General features: G+C 41.1%; 2 pseudogenes; both read right to left on the bottom strand.

Moving 5' to 3' along the window:
* LOC144297501 (cationic amino acid transporter 3 pseudogene) overlaps window positions 1-14,343 on the bottom strand; it is a 33,800-nt pseudogene extending 19,457 nt beyond the window's left edge.
* Window positions 14,344-14,454: 111 nt separating this feature from the next.
* Window positions 14,455-16,444, bottom strand: LOC144297500 (cationic amino acid transporter 3 pseudogene; annotated as a pseudogene).
* Between the last annotated feature and the right edge of the window lie 2,186 nt (window positions 16,445-18,630).

The following is an 18,630-nucleotide window of genomic DNA, read 5'->3' as shown; positions in this document are numbered from 1 at the left end:
CCTGGATAGATAAAATAAAAAAAAAAAAAAAGAAAGTAATGGACATGAGGGCATTGTCTTATGGCTGCTATTTCTCTTTCTCTGCTAATACGTTTGGATTGTAGCAGATTCATGAGGGCTCCACAGCAGCCCAGCATCTTAGCCATAAACTTTCCAGAAAGAAAAATCATTGAGATTTCCTTGAATTGGGATAAAAAATAAAAATCAGGGTTGCTACAAATACACCATCCAGGGTCAGTGAAAGAAGGAAGCTAGTGCCTTATAACTGGTTGAACTCTCACAGGTTTTATGTACATATAACACACAACACACACACACACACACACACAATCCATACTTAAGAAGTCTAACAAGTATGCTCATATTTATAGACCTATGGAAATAAACATACCCACACTGCAGGTTATGTTTCCATCCAAATTCAAACATGTATGTCCATATAGTATGTACACACACATGACTTTCAATTAGGTGCTTTATGAATATATGCATCCAGCTTCACCCCCTTTCCAAGATCCTGACTGCAGGGTGGAGCACAGTGAGGGTGAAGGAAAGAATGTCTGAGTGTGTGCTACATGTGTCACTAAGCGTCTCTCACTACATGCCATGAAATACATAGAAATTGGTTATTAATTATTCACTATTTAGATTTATTCACTGCCTTTCATTTAGTGTATGTCATCAAGTATCAATGAGCCACTATTCTGTGCAGAATATAGATTCACTCAAACTTGGTACAAATACTAGCTTCATTACATTTGCACAAATGAACTTCTCTGAGCCTTAGTTTCAACTTTTGTAAAATGGGAATGACAATACTCACCTTATTAAACTTTTGCATTAAAAGGGTGATTATGTAAATTGTTAAGTATAAGACTTACTACTCAACAAATGGTAGGTAATATTTCCATCATCATCTTGTGAGCATTAGAGATATAAAGAAGTAATATATAAAAGAGATGTTCTCTTATGTTGAGCTCTGGATATTATAGGTAAGTGATGAATCACTAAATTCTAACCCTGAAACCACTTTTACCATATATGTTGACTAAATAGAAATTGTGGTTTCTGTATACAATGGAATATTACTCAGCCATTAGAAACGACAAATACCCACCATTTGCTTTGACGTGGATGGAACTGGAGGGTATTATGCTGAGTGAAATAAGTCCATCGGAGAAGGACAAATATTATATGGTCTCATTCATTTGGGGAATATAAAAAATAGTGAAAGGGAATAAAGGGGAAAGGAGAAAAAATGAGTGGGAAATATCAGAAAGGGAGACAGAACATGAGAGACTCCTAACTCTGGGAAACGAACTAGGGGTGGTGGAAGGGGAGTTGGGAGGGGGGTGGGGGTGACTGGGTGATGGGCACTGAGGGGGGCACTTGATGGGATGAGCACTGGGTGTTATTCTATATGTTGGCAAATTGAACACCAATAAAAAATAAATTTATATAAAAATAAAATTAAAAAAATAAATAAATTTGAAATTTAAATATATATATATGCTCTTTTCCCTAGGGTACTTTTTTATTAATTAAACACTGTATTATCATTTTCTTTTTATTTTAAATCTTTGAAATAAAAAAAAATCTTTGAAATCCAGGAAGGTGTAACACTTAAAGAGCATCTCAATTCAGATGATCCACACTTCTAGTACTTGATAGCCACACGTTTCTGGTGGCCACCATATTGTACAGGGAAAATGTTGTATATCACCACTAAGAGTTTGACTCTCTGCTTCAAGGAATATGGGAGCTAATATTTGTTAGTGATTGGTCTTAAGGAGAATAAACATCCCATTGTGTGGGAATCGCCTCATGTGAAGTTTTGTAGGGTCTTCAGGGAAAAGGAAGAAGGGGATGCTCCCATTGGCAACCTGGGATTTCAGTTTTCCTAAATTCCATGAACTACCCCATATCTTTAATCAGTTATTATTATTTTTTACTTAAGTCAGCCAAAAAGTTTTCTGTTACTTGTTACTAAGGAACCTCGAGGAAGGAATTAATGATTCAGTCCTCATTGTTATGGTCTCTTGACCTAGTATGAAGCATCTACTGAAACATTCAGCTTTCCTGTCTGCTAATACATTTTACCATATCCTGCAACTTGATTATGTGCTTATTTCCTCTATCTTTATCAATATTGGGATGGGAGGGATCTAGCTCTTGAGAACACGTGATGTTGTTGGATGCCTTTACTCTAACTTCTAGGATTTCTGATGGCCTTTAAGATAGTCAAAATAGCTTTTTAAATTAAATAGCTCTTTAGTATAACGAGCAGAACTAAGATAAAAATGTTGCAGAATAGGAATCTTTATGACTTTTTGGCCATTTCTTATTCTAATTTTAAAGGGATGCACTTTTATCCACTTTGGAGGACTGTTAATAAGAATAATGAATAAGAATAAGAATAAGAATAATCCTGATGTCTTCAGGATGTCAGTAAATCTCACAACTAAGAAAATAAAATCCATTGGGAGATCAGTAATAAAAGATTAAATTAACTGAGCATAGAAGAATACAATTCAGAGAGAATAAAGACAGGCATATGAGGTCGACTTCCATTTATCTTATAGCTTCACTAATTTAACAGAAGTCTTAAGTGTCAGATGAAGTAAAACTGGTCACCAGAAGAAGGGAAATTGACTATGGCTTAAAAAAAAAAAAGTTCAGCAACACTAGCCAAAAGCACATTTTTTTTTTGTACTCCAGGACTATGAATACTTGTTTAAAATATTTTACTTATTGATTTGAGAGAGAGAGACAGACAGACAGACAGAAGAGGAAGAAGAAGAAGAAGAAGAAGAAGAAGAAGAAGAAGAAGAAGAAGAAGAAGAAGAAGAAGAAGAAGAAGAAGAAAATGACAGAGGGAGATAGAAAACGAAGCTTGCTCCAGGCTGAGCTCAGAGGCAGATGCAAGTCCTGATCCCACAACTAGGAAATCATGACCCAAGCCAAAACCAAAAGTCAGACACTCAACTGACTATGCCACACAGGTACCCCCAGGACTATGAATGCTTTATTCGTTTCTAAATCTGGCTCACATTTCCACCTCATGATTCAAAAAATACTGTTTACTATAACCTAGGTATAACAATGAAGAATGTTAAGGGGCAGGCATGCTTTGAAGTGTGTATATTTAAGAACTTACTCTGAATGTTCCTGACCTATTTATAAATAAATTCCTTATTATTCTGCATAGAGTGATACATGGACAGAGTTTTGATCTGAGAGTCATAAGCCCTGAATTCTTGTGCAATTCATTTTGCATCCCTGAATCTCAGTTTCCTCTTCTCCAAAGCAAGAATAATTATCCTTGCCTTGCTGTGTCATCGGAGTGTTGGAGGATAATATACATAAGTCAATAAATAATATAGGACTCTGTACATTTCACATTATCTTATAAATTAACATATCATGCATGTATATTATTTATGCTAGCCCTATTCAAAGACAAGTTTAAGTGGATGACATCATCAAGTAGACCATAAAACATATGTTGAGATATGTTGAGTAATTAACGATGTTTAAGTATAAGAATAATAACTAGCTCATAGTGGGTGCCCAGTTAACATTTGTCGTATAAGTAAAAGAACTAATAGACAAGAATAAGGAATGCATGGGGAATATGTGAGAAATTACTAGGCATTTTGATCAAGCATAGTCTAAAATTAGTGCACAATGAGTGGCAAGTATTTTGGTGGCAGTTATATTGTTGTATAAATAAATGTCAACTCTATTTATGATACAGTAGGTAGTATTTATACCTGCATATTATTTTCTCAAGCAGCATCATAAAACATACTTATTGGGTTTTTCATAAGGTTCTGATAAAATTTTACTACAACATTTTACATTAATATATATGACACACATTTGGTGTCCGTTGAAGAGACATGATAGGTGGGAGTTAAATTTCATAGACACCTGCCTCAGACTTAAATGTAGGTCACAAAGGACAACCTTTTCTATTAGGGACCCTGGGGCACTTTTAAATCTCATTAATGAGACAAGATGAAGACACGGAGAGAGAAAGAATAGGAAACCTAAAACTCTTATTTGAGCCCTACCACGCAATTTGTTCTCCTAAATCCAAGCCCTGTTACAAACATTTAGCAGGTGTCAACGTTCTAATAAGATTGGTTTTTCTTTCTGTCATTCATTATCCTCATGCTTCCCCACCTTACATACACCACACATCCACCCCGGCCTCTCATTTAAGAAGTTGATTGGAGAATTCTTGGCATAACAAAGATTTTGAGAGTTCATTTTGTACATTTCCCTGTTTCTGGGCAGGAACCTATCTGAGGCAATCCAAACCCAAGTGAGACAGTCATGCTCACAGCCAGAGAGCCTGCACCCTCCCATCCCCTCTGTCATCCTGTAAAAACAGAAAATTCTTCTTTATGTTCAATCTCCATCTCTTTTCCATCAATACTGACCTCTATTTATCACCTATTCTTATAGGGAATGGGATACACAAACTCTTGAAAGCTTCAGAAAATTTTCAAATGCCCACCTGGTAATATTGTTCCATTTGCCAATCACTCCAGGTCTCTGGAATATAGGACTCATATATTATGTCAATAACCCATTAAAAATAATTTAAAAATCCCCTAAAAAGCTTTAGTTTGGTTCCTACCCAGGTATAACCACTTATTCAGTCATCTGGTCTCTCCTTAAAACTTTTGAAAGATGAGAGGTGCCTCGGTGGCTCAGTTAATTAAGCATCTGCCTTTAGCTTAAGTCATGATCTCAGGGTCCTAGGGTGGAGCCTTCCATTGGGTTCCCTGCGCAGTAGGGAGCCTGCTTCTGCCTTTCCCTCTGCCTGCCACTCCCACAGCTTGTGTGCTCTCTCTTTCTCTGCCAAATAAATAAATAAGATATATTTTTAAAGCTTTTGGAAGATGGAAGTATCCTAATTTCCAGGACAGACAGTTAAGTACTCCTATTTCATCCCCTAACCTCCATAGCCTCCTCAATTAGTATCATCAAGTTATCACTCATTTGATTAAGGGACAGTACAACCCTGAGGCGAGGCATGACTACCATGACCTCCGAGTCCCTTTCAGGCCATCATATGAAGAAGGGGAAACAGAATTGGCAGTTCCAACCCAACCAATGCTTGTCCCACAGGAGCCCCTGAGCCCAGGCAGACTCTAGGGTAGGTAAGGAAGGCATTTTACCAAAATGGGCAGTGTGCCAAATCCCAGCATAATGACTGACACAGGAGGCCTGGAGACAGGAGGGCAGCCAAGACCTATGCATACTTCTCCTCTTCCCCAAATTCAATTTCCCCAGCCCACAATTTCCTTTTGTGCTCCTAATTCCAAATTTTTCAGATTTTCCATAGAGCTCATCTGTTGCCAAGCAACTGTCATCCATTACCTAAGACCAGTTTTCTTTTTTCATCCAGAATCAACCTGACCACATGACACATGCATTCTAACCTGCCGATACACAAGAAAATCTAATAAAAGTGATCTCTCTCCTGTGTTGGAAGGCAGGCATGCTCAGCACTACATATGATGAGGAGTCAGTCAATCTGTCGGAGTGATGCATGATTAACAAAATGATTAGGCCACAGATCTAAAACTGAGGGATTAATAATCTATTTCTATGTCTTAATCCATCACTTGGTTCCAAACATAGTAGGGGGAAATGGGGTGTTACTTATTGGACCTCTACAGTTCCAACAATGGATTGTAAGGAAAGTGGGCAAGATGCAGGTTCAGATCACATGCAGTAGACAGATCTAGTTGAGAGAATAACAGGACAGAAGAACCAGAGGAAATCCTAGAACTTTGTTAATAAACAGATCAGATAAGTCAGAAATGGTCAGTTCTGATCCAGTTACACATAAATATAAGCAGAGCATGGAAGACACTGAGAGGCTTATCCAAGCCTACATTGTTGGTTAGTGGTAGAAACCAGACCAGGACCCGGGACACGTGGCTCTCAGCAGTGCACTTTCTGAGCCCTGCTGGGCAGACAACAATAGAGAAAGTTGAAAGTCCAAGAATGCAGATGTCACCAAGTGGAAGAACCAGCCCCCAGGGTTTTCAGCATGGGTAGTGGGTTCAAGGTCAAAGTGCTTTGTGCTCAGAGGAAAACACTGGCTGCAATCCACCTCTGCATGCTCTGTTGCCCCCTCACACAGCCACAGCTCAAACTACACAGCTGGCTCTGTGTGCTCTGAACTCTGCTTCATTTTCTTGTGCTTTTCCTAGTGTTCCCTCTGCCTGCACTCTCTCCCTGCTTTCCCTGTGTGGAATATCCTATCTGTCTTTGGAGAGAACCAATTCAAATGCCATTCCTCTGCAAAATCTTCTCTGGTTTCACCAATCAACTCTCACCACTGTGCCAGCCACAAAAGATTTCCTCAACTCTGAATTTGCAAGACACATTATCTGCTTATTACTTATGACAATACTCTGTGTTACAGCTATGCTTTACCCCTTGTATTAGAATTTAAGCTCCTTAGAAATAAGTTAGAGAAAGATAATTATCATATGGTTTCACTCATATGAGGAATATAAGAAACAGCACAGAGGATCATAGAGGAAAGGAGGGAAAAACAGAATAAGAAGAAATCAAAGAGGGAGATAAACCATGAGAGACTCTTAACTATGGGAAAGAAACTGAGAGTAGGTAGGTAGGGGGATGGGGTAACTGGAAGATAGGCATTAAGGAGAGCACATGATGTGATGAGCACTGGGTGTTATATACAACTGATGGATTTCTTAACTCAACATCTGAAAATAATGATGTTCTATAAGATGGCTAATGGGATTTAAATTAAAAAAAAGAAAAAGCAAAAAGAATGAAACTAAGAATTTAAGCTCCTTAAAGTCAGTGATCATATTTCATATTTGGGGGGATTTCTTTGTTTCTTTTATTTTTATTGAAGTATAATTAACATACAATATTGTTATTTTATTCTTATGTATACAATATAATGATTCAGTGATACATATTCAGGGCTCATCAATATAAGTGTTTTCTTAATTCCTTTAATCTATTTCACCCGTCCCCCCAACCATCTCTCTGCTGGACACCACCAGTTCCCTATCTTTAATTCTGTTTTTTTTTTTTTTCATTTATCTCTTCTTTTTCTATGTTTTTTTTGTTTTATTTCTTAAGTACATATATGAGTGAAATCATATAGTATCTGTTTTTCTCTGACTTACTCCACTTTACATAATAGCGTCTAGGTATATCCATGTAGTTATAAATGGAAAGATTTCATTACTGAATTATACTCCATTATATAAACTATGTAAATATGTATTTATATATATCAATACATACATACACTACATCTTCTTTATGCATTTATCTATCAATGGTCATTTGGGTTGCTTTCATATGCTGGCTTTTGTAAATAAGGATGCCATAAACATAGAAGTGCATATATCTTTTTGATTTCATGTCAATAAAACATTTAACGGCAAAGGAAATCATCAACAAAACAAAAAGGCAAAGTACCTAATTTGATATTATAAGACCTATCTCCAATAAGGGATTAATTTCCAAAACACATAAGTATTTTCCATAACTCAATACCAAAAACAACCAAATGATCCATTAAAAAATGGGCAGAGGACCTGAATAAACATTTCTCCAATGAGAACATGTGAGATGGGTAATAGACACAGGAAAACATGCTCAGCATCACTAATCATCAAGGAAATGTAAGTTAAAACTACATAAGATATCACTTTACATCTGTCATAACAACGAAAAAAAAGTCAAGAAATAAAAAGTGATGGTGAGGATGTGGAGAAAAGGAACCCTCATGCACTGCGAGTGACAATATATTGGTGCAGACACTATGTAAATGAGTATGAAATTTCCACAAAAATTAAAAATAGGAGGAAGGGCAAGATGACGGAAGAGTAGGGTCCCCAAGTCACCTGTCCCCACCAAATTACCTAGGTAACCTTCAAATCATCCTGAAAAACTACGAATTCGGCCTGAGATTTAAAGAGAGAACAGCTGGAACGCTACAGTGAGAAGAGTTCGTGCTTCTATCAAGGTAGGAAGACGGGGAAAAAGAAATAAAGAAACAAAAGGCCTCCAAGGGGGAGGGGCCCCGCGAGGAGCCGGGCTGAGGCCGGGGCGAGTGTCCCCAGGACAGGAGAGCCCCGTCCCGGAGAAGCAGGAGCTGCACCGACCTTCCCGGGCGGAAAGGGGCTCGCAGGGAGTTGGAGCAGGACCCAGGAGGGTGGGGATGCCCTCGGGCTCCCGGGGACACTAACAGACACCTGCGCCCCGGGAGAGTGCGCCGAGCTCCCTAAGGGCTGCAGCGCGCACGGCGGGACCCGGAGCAGCTCAGGGGGGGCTCGGGGGCGGCTCCGCGTAGGGGGCTGCAGGGCGGGAGCAGCTCGGGGGGCTCGGGGGCGGCTCCGCGGAGGGGGCTGCGAGGCAGGAGCAGCTCGGGGGGCTCGGGGGCGGCTTCACGGAGGAGGCTGCGGGGCGGGAGCAGCTCGGGGGGCTCGGGGGCGGTTCCGCGGAGGGGGCTGCGGGGCGGGAGCAGCTCGGGGGGCTCGGGGGCAGCTCCACGGAGGGGGCTGCGGGGCGGGAGCAGCTCGGAGGGGGCTGTCGGGCGGGAGCACGAATCCAACAGCGCAGGCCCCGGAGCACTGGGCTCCGACACAGCCCAGGATCCGACCTCCTCCCGGGACAGGCAGAGGCCGGGAGGGCCCAGGACAGCGAGGACGCTACTCCCGCCAGGTGCCCCGAGCTGAGCAGATCAGCGGCCCCGCCCCGGAGCCTCCAGGCCCTGCAGACAGAGAGCCCCGGAGTTCCTGCGGGGGCTGACTCCAGGGCTCCAGAGCTGGCCGCCGCCACTGTGGTTGTTACTCCTGGGGCCTCACGGGGTAAACAGCCCCCACTGAGCCCTGCACCAGGCAGCAGGCAGAGCAGCTCCCCCAAGTGCTAACACCTGATATCAGTGCAGCAGGCCCCTCCCCCAGAAGACCAACTAGACCAACAAGGGAAAAACAAATTATTGACCAAGCAACGCTGGAAAGTTCCAGGTGAACTCGAGGGATTTACAGTATACAGAATTAGAGGCTACTCCCCCTTGTTTTTTGTTTTTTGATTTCTGTTTGCTTCCCCCACCCCCCGTTTTTTCTTTTTTCTTTTCTTTTTTTTCCTCATTTTTTCTTTCTTTGTTCTTTTTTTTTCTTTTTCTTTCTTTTTTCTCTTCTCTCTTTTTCTCCATTTCCCAATACAACTTGTTTATGGACACTCTGCACTGAGCAAAATGACTAGAGGGAAAAACTCATATCAAAATAAAGAATCAGAAACAGTCCTCTCTCCCACACAGTTACAAAATCTGGATTACAATTCAATGTCAGAAAGCCAATTCAGAAGCACTATTATACAGCTATTGGGGGCTCTAGAAAAAAGCATAAAGAACTCAAGAGACTTCATGACTGCATAATTTAGATCTAATCAGGCAGAAATTAAAAATCAATTGAATGAGATGCAATCCAAACTAGAAGTCCTAATGATGAGGGTTAACGAAGTGGAAGAACGAGTGAGTCACATAGAAGACAAGTTGATGGCAAAGAGGGAAACTGAGGAAAAAAAGAGACAAAAAATTAAAAGACCGTGAAGATAGATTAAGGGAATAAACGACAGCCTGAGGAAGAAAAACCTACGTTTAATTGGGGTTCCCGAGGGTGCCGAAAGGGACAGAGGTCCAGAATATGTATTTGAACAAATCCTAGCTGAACACTTTCCTAATATGGGAATGGAAACAGGCATTCAGATCCAGGAAATAGATCCTCCCCAAAATCAATAAAAACCGCTCAACACCTCGACATTTAACAGTGAAGCTTGCAAATTCCAAAGATAAAGAGAAGATCTTTAAAGCAGCAAGAGACGAGAAATCTCTAACGTATATGGGGAGAAATATTAGATTAACAGCAGACCTCTACACAGGGACCTGGCAGGCCAGAAAGGGCTGGCAGGATATATTCAGGGTCCTAAATGAGAAGAACATGAAACCAAGAATACTTTATCCAGCAAGGCTCTCATTCAGAATTGAAGGAGAGATAAAGAGCTTCCAAAACAGGCAGGAACTGAAAGAATATGTGACCACCAAACCAGCTCTGCAAGAAATTTTAAGGGGGACTCTTAAAATTCCTCTTTAAGAAGAAGTCCAATAGAACAATCCACAAAAACAGGGAGTGAATAAGTATCATGATAACACTAAACTCATATCTTTCAATAGTAACTCTGAACGTGAATGGGCTTAATGACCCCATCAAAAGGTGCAGCATGTCAGACTGGATAAAAGCGCAGGACCCATCTATTTGCTGTCTACAAGAGACTCATTTTAGACAGAAGGACACCTACAACCTGAAAATAATAGGTTGGAGAACTATTTACCATTCAAATGGTCCTCAAAAGAAAGCAGGGGTAGCCATCCTTATATCAGATAAACTAAAATTTACTCCGAAGAGACTGTAGTGAGAGATGAAAAGGGACACTATATCATACTTAAAGGATCTATTAAAGAAGAGGCCATAACAATCATCAAAATAAATGCCCCGAAAGTGGGAGCTGCCAAATATATCAATCAATTAATAACCAAAGTAAAGATATATTTAGTTAATAACACACTTATACTTGGTGACTTCAATCTAGTGCTTTCTACACTTGATAGGTATTCTAAGCACAACATCTCCAAGAAACGAGAGCTTTAAATGATACTCTGGACCAGATGGATTTCACAGATATCTACTGAACTTTACATCCAAACTCAACTGAACACACATTCTTCTCAAGTGCACGTGGAACTTTCTTCAGAATAGACCACATATAAGGTCACAAATCAGGTCTGAACTGATACCAAAAGATTGGGATCGTCCCCTGCATATTGTCAGACCATAATGCCTTGAAATTGGAACTAAATCACAACGAGAAGTTTGGAAGGCGTTCAAACACGTGGAGGTTAAGGACCATCCTGCTAAAAGATGAAAGGGTCAACCAGGAAATTAAGGAAGAATTAAAAAGATTCATGGAAACTAATGAGAATGAAGATACAACCATTCAAAATCTTTGGGATACATCAAAAGCAGTCCTGAGGGGAAATACACCGCAATACAAGCAATGCTCCAAAAACTGGGAAGAACTCAAATACAAAAACTAACCTTGCACCTGAAGGAGCTAGAGAAAAAAACAGCAAATAGATCCCACACCCAGCAGAAGAAGAGAGTTAATAAAGATTTGAGCAGAACTCAATGAAATCGAGACCAGAACTGTGGAAGAGATCAACAAAATCAGGAGTTGGTTCTTTGAAAGAATTAATAAGATACATAAACCATTAGCCAGCCTTATTAAAAAGAAGAGAGAAAAGACTCAAATTAATAAAATCATGAATGAGAAAGGAGAGATCACTACCAACACTAAGGAAATACAAACGATTTTAAAAAGATATTATGAACAGCTATACACCAATAAATTAGACAATCTAGAAGAAATGGACACATTCCTGGGAAGCCACAGACTACCAAAACAGGAACAGGAAGAAATAGAAAACCTGAACAGGCCAATAACCAGGGAGGAAATTGAAGCAGTCATCAACAACCTCCCAAGACACAAAAGTCCAGGGCCAGATGGCTTCCCTGTGGAATTCTATCAAACGTTTAAAGAAGAAACCATACCTATTCTAATAAAGCTGTTTGGAAAGACAGAAAGAGATGGAGTACTTCCAAATTCGTTCCATGAGGCCAGCATCACCTTAATTCCAAAACCAGACAAAGACCCCACCAAAAAGGAGAATTACAGACCAATATCCCTGATGAACATGGAAGCAAAAATTCTCAACAAGATACTAGCCAATAGGATCCAACAGTACATAAAGAAGATTATTCACCATGACCTAGGAGGATTTTTCCCTGGGATGTGAAGCTGGTTCAACACTCCTAAAGCAATCAATGTGATTGAGCATATCAGCAAGAGAAAAAACAAGTACCTTATGATCTTTTCAATAGATGCAGAGAAAGAATTTGACAACATACAGCATCCATTCCTGATCAAAACTCTTCAGAGTGTAAGGATAGAGGGAACATTCCTCAACATCTTAAAAGCCACCTAGGAAAAGCCCACAGCAAATATCATTCTCAATGGGAAAGCACTGGGAGCCTTTCCCCTAAGATCAGGAACAAGACAGGGATGTCCACTCTCACCAGTGCTATTCAAAGTAGTACTAGAAGTCCTAGCCTCAGCTATCAGACAACGAAAAGAAAAAAAAGGCATTCAAGTTGGCAAATAAGTAGTCAAACTCTCCCTCTTCGCCGATGACATGATACTCTACATAGAAAACCAAAAACCTCCACCCCAAGATGGCTAGAACTCATACAGCAATTTAGCAGTGTGGCAGGATACAAAATCAATGCCGAGAAGTCAGTGACATTTCTATACACTAACAATGAGACTGAAGAAGGAGAAATTAAGGAGTCAATCCCATTTACAATTGCACCCAAAAGCATAAGATACCTAGGAATAATTCTAACCAAAGAGGTAAAGGATCTATACCCTCAAAACTATAGAACACTTCTGAAAGAAATTGAGGAACACGCAAAGAGATGGAAAAACATTCCATGCTCATGGATTGGCAGAATTAATATTGTGAAAACGTCAATGTACCCAGGGCAATTTTCACGTTTAATGCAATCCCTATCAAAATACCATGGACTTTCTTCAGAGAGTTGGAACAAAATATTTAAGATTTGTGTGGAATCAAAAAAGACCCTGAATAGCCAGGGGAATTTTAAAAAAGAAAACCATAGCTGGGGGCATCACAATGCCAGATTTCCGGTTGTACTACAAAGCTGTGGTCATCAAGACAGTGTGGTACTGGCACAAAAACAGACACATAGATCAATGGAACAGAATAGAGAATCCAGAAGTGGACCCTCAACTTTATGGTCAACTAATAATCGTCAAAGGAGGAAAGATTATCCACTAGAAAAGAGACAGTCTCCTCAATAAATGGTGTTGGGAAAATTGGACATGCACATGCAGAAGAATGAAACTAGACCACTCTCTTGCCCATACACAAAGATAAACTCAAAATGGATGAAAGATCTAAATGTGAGACAAGATTCCATCCAAATCCTAGAGGAGAACACAGGCAACACCCTTTTTGAACTTGGCCACAGCAACTTCTTGCAAGATACATCTATAAAGGCAAGGGAAACAAAAGCAAAATGAACTATTGGGACTTCATCAAGATAAAAAGCTTCTGCACAGCAAAATAAACAGTCAACAAAACTAAAACACAACCTACAGAATGGGAGAAGATATTTGCAAATGACGTATCAGATAAAGGGCTAGTTTCCAAGATCTATAAAGAACTTCTTAAACTCAACAGCAAAGAAACAAATAATCCAATATTGAAATGGGCAAAAGACATGAACAGAAATCTGGGAATGTGAACTGGTGCAGCCACTCTGGAAAACTGTGTGGAGGTTCCTCAAAGAGTTAAAAATAGACCTGCCCTATGACCCAGTAATTGCACTGCTGGGGATTTACCCCAAAGATACAGATGCAATGAAACACCAGGACACCTGCACCCCGATGTTTGTAGCAGCAATGTCCACAATAGCCAAACTGTGGAAGGAGCCTCGGTGTCCATTGAAGATGAATGGATAAAGAAGATGTGGTCTATGTATACAATGGAATATTACTCAGCTATTAGAAACGACAAATACCCACCATTTGCTTCAACGTAAATGGAACTGGAGGTTACTATGCTGAGTGAAATCAGTCAGTCAGAGAAGGACAAACATTATATGGTCTCATTCATTTGGGGAATATAAAAAATAGTGAAAGGGATAAAGGGGAAAGGAGAGAAAATGACTGGGAAATATCAGAAAGGGAGACAGAACAAGAAAGACTCTTAACTCTGGGAAATGAACTGGGGGTGGTGGATGGCGAGGTGGGCAGGGGATGTGGGTGACTGGCTGTTGGGCACTGAGGGGGCACTTGACGGGATGAGCACTGAGTGTTATTCTATATGTTGGCAAATTGGACACCAATAAAAAATAAATTTATAAAAAAAATTAAAAATAGAACTACTTACCATATGATCCAGTATTTCCACTACTAGATATTAACCCAAAGAAAACAGAAACATTTTTTCTAGCTCTTTTATTAAGAATTTTTCTAAAGCCAGTAAGCAGGTAAGACACTATTGTAAAGTAGACAGTTTGAAAAACAAGAAAAAGACCTAAGACACATCCGTCACTCTACAATAAATACACAGCTCTGTTAGTGTACCGTGGCCAACATCTCTTGGAAGGCCTTGCTTTGCATGTGCTAGGAGTATTCTCCATTATCATTCAGGGGGCCACAGTGCATTCAGGTGTGATGATACCAACCAAATATGTACTAGTTGAGTTCAAGATCTACAGTTTTGGCCCCAACTTAAGTGAGATTAGCGACCAAGCTGCTCTGGATCCCATAGCCAAAGTAGATAGCACACCCAATCAGCAACCAGACACCAAATAGGGCCCAGGTGCCAGCTGTCATCTGCACCATAAGATAAACATTGAGAAAGATGCTCAGGAGTGGGAGGAGAGGCAGACCAGGTACCTTGAAGTGAAGGGGAGTGGAGTTCTGTGGCTGTCTCCAGATGACCCCGGTGATCCCAGTGATGAGCAGCAGGAGCAGCACAACCACTGTGATCCACACTGGGTCTCCAGAATGCAGATATGGCCACTGGGCCAGCACCAAGCAGAGAAGAGTCAGCAGCAGAACAAACAGTGAGGAGCAAACAGAGACAATCCGGCCAGAGAGTGCGGTGGGGGTGGGGCTGCCTGGAAAGAGTAGTCCCTGTAGAGTCAGCTTCTCTGCTATGGGTCCATTCTCTTCCTGCACCTCTGCTTCATTTCTCTCACTCTCCTCCTGCACCTCTGCTTCACTTCCCTCACTCTTCTTTTTGGGCAGATACCTGATGATGAGAACCCCAAAGGATATCAGAGAGAAAATTACCAGAGACACCAGTGACCTGAGACGCATAAGGTCAATGATTCCGAAAAAGAAAGCCATGATTGCTGCAAGAATAACAAAGACTACAATGGCTGTGATGTGAAAGCACATGCCAGTTTGGATCCTGGCAAGGACGGGGAACAGGAGGCCATCCTCTGCCATCTTGGATATCACCCGATGGAAGAAGAATGTAAAGCCAAAGATGTTTAAAAAAATATTAGATAAAATTACAAAAGCTACAACATAGTAGGCAGGGACCCAGCCAATATGAAGAAATGTCTCTAGCAAGGTGCTCCCAGAGTGGAGCTGGTAGTAAGGCACCATAAGTGTAAATGCTGCAAAGACACTAAAATACATCAAAGTGGAGATGAACAGTGAAATCACAATGCTCATTGGGATGGAACGCTCAGGATTCTGGGCTTCTTCAACTCTGGTAAGAATAATGGTGAAACTACGAAAAGCATAGAAGCAGATAGCTGTTCCATGGAGAATACCCTGGAAGCCAAAAGGCATGAATCCTCCAGAGCCCAGAAGACCCAAGCTAGAGGTGTCATTGAGTCCAGCCTTTATGTAGTCCTCTTCTGTGAGCTTCCAGTTGTGCAGGTCCCCCTTTATGAAGCCAGAGATGATGATAAAACTGAGAACCAAAATGTTCATTGATGCGGAAACTTTGGTAACAACCAGGAGAAGCTGTCTAATGTTTGAAATCAGCACTTCCATGAACACCATCACAAGGCCCACAACAAAATAGCCTAGAATTTCTATAAAGTCCTGGGAAACATGCAATGAAATGCTCCTGTGCAAGATCTGAGAGAGCTGGTTCCCAAAAAGGCTGGCAAAAGCTAAGGTCCAGGCTCGGAAAACTAATGCCATATGAGCAACATTGGTAAGGATGAGATTCCAGCCGGTGATGAAAGCCCCAAGTTCACCTACAGTGACATAAGTGTAGAGATATGAAGAGCCAGAGTGGGGAAGCCAGGCACTAATCTCTGCATAGCACAACCCAGCCAACAATGAAGTTAGGCCAGCCACCAAAAAGCAGATCACAATGGCTGGTCCTGCTATAACTCCAAACACCTCCCCAGCCAGAATATAAACATTTATACCCATTGTGTAGCCCACACCCAGGGCCACTAAATCCAGAGTGTTCTGAGTTCTGGCAGGGGCAGTCTCAGCCACAGATTGCTCCAGCGGATGTTTGTGCACCAGCTTTTTACCAAATCTTCGAAGTACCTGACGCAGCATTCTAGCTGGAATTGAAGAGGATTCTAGAATCAGAGAGCTGTAGCAAATCCAAGGGTCAGAGAGTCGCAGATCAAGTTCAGTGAGGCTAAGTTAAGCAGAGTTGGGTTGGGGCTGCCTCGATTGGTTGCTCAGGCTTCAAAGGTGCTGTCTCATATTTCTTCTGGTATGTGTTATCCCTTCACGATGCCTAAAACATAGTAAACAATAAATTTTTACTGAACTCATTATTCAACCCACCAACCAAAGCTCAGAAGTCCCATGTCACCTGTTGCAGCCCAAATACAACAGAAACTGACACCAAAGGACATCATAGCAAAATAAACCCTGCTTTCCACCCAGAAAAAGTGCCAAATACCTCCCAACATTCTCCTTTTTTTGCATACCACATGACATAAACCCATCTCAGTTCATTTAACTCGTGCAGTTTCATGTAGTAATTAAGCTGCAAGACCCAACAGAGTATAAATGTACAATAATTCACATATGGGATATTTACAAGGTTCTTGAGTTTGAGTAATGACACATTAATTCACAGACTAGATGTTTCATTGCAATTACAGAGCCATTTGTATATATCTTCTGAGTTTAAAATATAAATATTAGTCTCCTGTTCTTACATCCTTGGGCACCAAATCCCTGGCCAAGGTCAGATGGTACTTTGATCCCCATTTTTCCTCATTCTGCATCATCCACTTAGCTGTACTTATGGCCAAGAATGTACAGTCCACCACTTCTGTGAGGAGGGGAAATGAAAATAGAGATAAAAATGAGAGAAGAAAACAAAATGCATTGCAAAGGGGCCTGACAGCAAGTGATGGTACGAACATGCTATGACTGAGGGAAGGACTGAGCCTACTCTGTGCATTGTAGATTGCACACAGGAATTGCAGGAGATAATGTTTTGATAGGACCTGGTAAAGACCCTGATAAATGGCAAGCATTCAGGAGATTTAACATGAAGGGAAACCAGAGTCCTGTGATTGCCAGGATATGGAGAATACAAAGAAGAAATACCTGCTAGGAAGAGGGGGGATAACAGGGAAGATAGAGCACCCTTCCTCTAGCTTCCTCTGAACCCATGTCCCTTTTCCCAATTCCCCTTTCTCCTTCAGCTCCTTCAAGTGTACTGGAGGCTTCTATAGTTAGCACTAACGATGCTTGTACCACGTTTCTCTCTCTGGGGAGCTGTCCTAAACCCCCTACCTCCCAACAAAGACATAACAGTGGTTCTTCACATTTGTTGAATCACAGACCCCTCTGAGGTGGGTCACCTTAAAAAAATATCATACACTCTTCAAATTCCATCCATGGACTGAGCAGGATCGCAGCGGAGGACCATCTGAATGGCAGGGTCAGAGATGGTCAATGCTTTTGATAATTTCTGTTTCCCTCAATTGTGTTGTACAGTGTGGTGCTTGCACTCTTCCTACTTTTACTGAAGATGGGGGAGAGTAGATCTACGGACAAAGTATGAAGATAACCAAAGAATCAACATAAAGAACAAAATGTATGGGAACTAAATAATCATATTTTATTTCTCCAACAGAATCAGGTAGAAGGCAGAACAAACAAATGAACAACCAAATGCACAGAAGAGAGAGCAAACCCATAATTGGGAATCCTGAGAGAGCCTGCTACAAATTCAGCTTATAACAACACAGAGAAACATTGTTCTCAATCACCATGTTCAGAAATGTTCTTTCTCCGTACACTAATCTGCGATTATTCTAATAGTTTTGTTTAGTCCAGACCCTCTGACCCAGCTTTCAGAGTCCCGCCCCTAATTCTTCTCCTATCCTCAGGCCCATCACCTCCTTCCTTACTCAGCTCATCACATCCTGACTTACCCTTCCTGGGATAAGCCTGTGGCCTGGGTAAGTATGTGCCCTGCCAGGGACGCCCTTCTCACTCCTTCTGTCCAGTCTTGACCCTCTAGTTCTTCTCAACCTTATTCTACAACCTTCCCCCTACATCTAAAAAGCCTTTCCTAAACCATCCTGCCTGATTCGCATCCCCAATCCTCTTCCCCTTCCCACCAGCACTTATAGCCTGTCCTGATGCTCATTTGAAACATTTTCCCTTTCTGTCAGCTGGTGTCCTGAGTGTGTCATTTACATTCCTCTACAGTCTAAAAGCTTCTGGAACGTGGGGCTACAATCCATGTATCTCCTCCTCCTTCGGATTTCCACACTTCTACACCAAACCTGCACTATCCAGGGCAAGGATCTGCTCATGATTGCAGCAAGCAACCGAAAGAGGCATTTAGGACAGAGAAAATGAATACAGATGTGTATTGATTAATCAGTATATCTTAAGATTCCGAGAAGTAGGGTTTTTTTTTCTTGTTTTTTGCTTGTTTGTTTGTTT

The sequence above is a fragment of the Canis aureus genome, chromosome 25, assembly GCF_053574225.1.
Source record: "Canis aureus isolate CA01 chromosome 25, VMU_Caureus_v.1.0, whole genome shotgun sequence".
NCBI lineage: Eukaryota > Metazoa > Chordata > Mammalia > Carnivora > Canidae > Canis > Canis aureus.
This window is presented reverse-complemented; position numbering and strand designations above follow the sequence as displayed.